This window comes from Miscanthus floridulus, chromosome 5, assembly GCF_019320115.1.
Source record: "Miscanthus floridulus cultivar M001 chromosome 5, ASM1932011v1, whole genome shotgun sequence".
In the NCBI taxonomy this organism is placed as follows: Eukaryota; Viridiplantae; Streptophyta; class Magnoliopsida; order Poales; family Poaceae; genus Miscanthus; species Miscanthus floridulus.
The window spans coordinates 40,257,108-40,261,706 of record NC_089584.1 but is presented as its reverse complement, the minus strand read 5'-3'; the positions used below and the strand labels follow the sequence as shown (position 1 = coordinate 40,261,706).

Genomic DNA, 4,599 nt, shown 5'->3' with positions numbered 1-4,599 from the left:
CAACATGGAGGATGACGACCTCCCCGAACCTGCCCTCCGATTTGCGCCGCCAGATCATGCGCCAATGGTCTTCACTGCCGTGGGCACCAGTATATCTTCGTCGCCACCAGCCCGCACCTGATCAGGGAGGGCAATCAGGAGGCGCCCCCTACCCCCCTCGTCTACGACACGGAGACCGCCGCCCTCACCATCGGTCCGTGCCTTCCCGATGGCTACCTTGGTGACTCAGGTGCCCCCACGGTGGTTGGCGGTGAGAGGCTCTATGTCTTGACGGATCTCTACGATGACGAGCTCCGTCAACGTTCCTTCTCCTTGCGCGTCCTGTCCCAGACGCCCACCGCCAGCCCCTGGCTTGGCTCATCAGAAACAATCATGTCATGGTCCTGGAACGACGACGATGGCGCACCGCCGCTGCGGCCGCCACCACCCATATGCAGGGCCGGGACTAGGGTGTGCAGGGTGTGCCACCGCACTAGGCCTCGGATTGCCACAGGCCTCACCCCATATAGTGCATCAGTACCGATATGTATACAGAAGTAGTGCAGGTCTCACGTATGTAGTATTTGACTCGGTGTCGTCCTATTCCGCTCGAAAGACGGAGCGAACGCGCAGCGCCGTGGTCGCCGGAAGCAACACAACGCATCAGGACTCAGGAGGTAATCAAGCAACTGTACACTTCTTAGGCTCCCTGACTATTCTATATTTCTATTCAATCTGAGTATGTGACGATTCCATGATCCTGTCAATCATCAGTGATCCTTGATCCGTCGTGCCCTCATCTATCATCACGCAAGATCCACACCACGGACGGCAGTTGGCAGAGGACAAAGGATCAGTCCACATCCATCCAAAGGTAAGCACTGTTCCTGCACATATTGATGATTAATTTATGAGATAATTCTGTATTTGGCACCGAAACAAATCACTCTTTCATATTTGGCACTAGAAATTTTGAACTTTCTTATCTAGCATCAACTTGAAAATTCCTTCCGTATATGGCACTTCCGTCCATTTCTGCCATCCATCTGTTTGTTGACTTCCTTGACCATGTCAGTTTTTCTTGATAAGTACCAAAATACCCTTCTGTTTAATTTGGTCGCACACACCTGCTTGGCAGTTGCTACGGGCAAAACTCGCACGCTCGCTCCCCTTCTTCCCCGTCAGTCTTCTCTTCCTGTGAAAAAAAAACAAAACCCTAGATGGAAGCTAGAGGAGATGAGGATGGGGGCGGAGGAGCCAGCTCAACGGCACGGCGGCGCCCGCTCACCGTCCACTCCGGCAACAAGGCGTGCCCGGCGCTGAAATCCCTGGTCGGCAAGCCCCCTCCTCCCGCCTCCCGGGCGACCGTCGCTACGGACCTCGCGGGCATCGTCTCCTAGGTCGACCCCCCATCCACTCGGAACCCTAGCTCTCTGTTCTTCATCTCCTTTGGTACTTGGTGATTTCATGATGCCGGAACCTGTGCGTCCTTTAACAAAATTGATTGTCGATTGAACTATCTAGTCAAATTAGACTGGTATTTGCGCTTGCCTGCACTATTCGCGATTTGGGTTGGCAAATTCGTGGTGATGTGCTTGACTACTTGTGTACTACTATGCAGAAGAGCCTCGGAGCCAACTCGATGACGCCGCGGCGCCCGCTCAGCGTCCTCTCTGGCAAAAAGGCGAGACCGGCGCTAGAATCCCTCAAGCCCGCTCCTCCCGCCGCCCCCGCCACCCCTGCCGCGTAGGCGACCGCCGCCGAGGTCGACGCGGCGCTCGACCCCCTCCTCTTCGCCCGCACCGACCTCGCGGGCATCATCTCTCAGGTCGACCCCCCTCCACTTGGAACCCTAGCGCTCCGGTCTTCATCTCCTTTGGTACTTGCTGATTTCGTGAGGTCGGAACCCATGCGTCCTTTAACTATCTGGTCAAATTAGATTGGTATTCGCGTTGCCGATTTGGGTTGACGAGTTTGTGGTGATGTGCTTGAATACTTGTGTACTTCTAGTTAGTTTCATATTAGTTTCAGAAATGTAGTGCTTAAGAAACCTCCTTACTGATTCTGTTGATATGTTTTTGTAGAGCTTATCTGTTTATTGTCTACTCAATTTGTGACCAGCAATTGGAATATTGCAGTTATAAAATAAGGCGAAAAACAGAATATCTTTCAGTTCCTAAACTGGAATGTAACTCATTCGTTTGTGCACAAACAACTAGTGGCTCGCTGATCCCTGAATCAGTTCCAGTACGAAGGACTATATATGCTTAAAAATTATTTTGAAAAGTCAGTTTTTCTGTCTGTGTAACATAAACATACTCTTCTAACGTTTTCACATTCTTTTTGTTTGTCAGGTTGACAAATTGGTCTCTGATGCCCTTAAATGCGAAACTCTGTCCAAAGGAGCAACACAAGAGATAGAATCATTCAATGGCTTCTTAACAGACACTAAGGCTTCCTTCAAGGTGTGTACTGTAATCAAATCTCTCATTATCCTCTATGTATGAGCCCCTGGTATTGCAGTTCTCTTTTACCATCATGCTTTTTCTTTGTAAACAGCAATGGTCTTCCAGACTGAAGCAAGCACTAGAGACTGGTCCGGTGGAAACCGAAGCTATCTCAAAAAACACACCGGAACGTGCCTAAATATTGCTGCAAAAGGGAATGGCAAGTTGATCAGCGACAGCAGCAAGCTACCTGATACAGATCCAGTAGAGTCACCTTGCAGCAACTTTACTGAGGCCGACATGATTGTCTCACCTTCACCACTTGTCTCATAGCACACTAGATCTTGTATGGTCGAGAGCGGAAAGCAGTTGTTTCACTTGACACCATTGCCAAAAACAAAAGCATGCTCATCTAGGTGCCCAACATAAAAAAACCCAGATGAAGACAGCTTCTAGCATTGACCAGATGAATAATCTTGTCAGACCTGTTTCAAAGTCAACCATTTCTGATGATAATCATCCTGATCTAGAGCAACGTGTGAAGGTAAAGGAATCATGGACTGGCACCATGACACCTCATGTTGCTCCAGCAAACAAGGCCTCACTAGAGGACAAGCTCTGTTGGCCTTGCACTGTATAAGGCATATGCTCTATGAACTGTAATGTAGTGCAACTGATGTGTGTATGATAAATCTGCTATTTTATAATGTGAACTTAGACCCCCTATGTATGAACCTTTATGTGTTTATGTTTATGAACCTGGTAATAGATGCATATTTATGAACCTGGATATGTGAACTTAGACCCCTATTGTATGGATTTGTTGAGCTAATGTGAGGTGTGCAAGGTGTTTATATATTTTTTTTGTTTTTTAAGTATACTGACAATGTGATCAGATTTGTGAAGCTTGTGCATCAAATTTATTGATTATTATTGCCACTCTTCAATTATCAATGCTATTTTTCATTCACAAGTATATTTGTGATATTTGTGCTTTCCTTATTTGACATTATGTCCATTTATTCTTTTCCTATCTGGCACTACATTTTGCTGGTATATAGAAGGGCATATATGTCATTTTAGGTGGCACTTGACACCGTTACTGCATCAAATGGACGGAAGTGCCATATACGGAAGGAATTTTCAAGTTGATGCTAGATAAGAAAGTTCAAAATTTCCAGTGCTAAATACGGAAGAGTGGTTTGTTTCAGTGCCAGATACAGAATTCTCTCTTAATTTATTTGTATGTTTCAAGTTACATACGCTTTCATTTTTTTAACTATTTTGTGTTTATTTAAATTTCAGGATCGTGGGATATAATGTCATTTAGAAAGTTCGAATCTGGTAATGACAAAAGGAAAACGAAAAGACGTGTGGATGCATTGATGGAATCACAAAGAGGATCTATTGATAATTTTTTCAAGAGTAGTACAACTGCTTCGACGAATCCTGATGAAATGGCGATAGTTGCTCTGGATGAACCAACTAATGAGAGTGAGGAAGAAAATGTCGACATCAGTGTCGATGATAACAATGTAAGTGACCCTGAGAACACCGTTCACGCATCGGGTGCACAAGAACAATCTACTAGTATTGATTGGTTTACACTTTGGATATTTATGATCCAAGAAATTGGGATAAACTTGATAATAAAGCACGAGACATATTAGTGAAGAAAGGGCCTATAAGAGAAGAGAACATCAAATTCCCTCATGATGCTGCCTCAAGACATTTTTCATATGCCCATTATTCTAGAAAACTAAGCAACAGAGAGTTACATGATAGAAAATAGTTAGTTTATTCAAAGAATGTTGACAAAGTATTTTGTTTTTGCTGTAAGATCTTCAAGTCTAGCACTAGCAAGAATCCGAGTGCCTTAGCAAATGATGGGTATAGAGATTGGAGGCATATTAGTTTGAAGCTTAAAGACCATGAAAATAGTGCCGAGCATATTAGTAATATGAACAACCATAATTAATTGAGAGCTAGATTGCAGAAAAAGCAAACAATTGACAAAGAATTGCTACAACAAATCACAAAGGAGAAAGAACGTTTGAGGCTAGTTTTATTAAGAATAGTTGCAATTGTGAAATTTCTTGGCAAACGTAACTTGGCTTTTAGAGGAAGCCGTGAGCAACTTTACAATGATAATAATGGTAATTTCTTAGCTTGT

General features: G+C 44.7%; 1 pseudogene; it reads left to right on the top strand.

Moving 5' to 3' along the window:
- The first annotated feature begins 1,131 nt into the window (after positions 1-1,131).
- LOC136452037 (uncharacterized) lies at positions 1,132-3,199 on the top strand (annotated as a pseudogene).
- Positions 3,200-4,599: the final 1,400 nt, after the last annotated feature.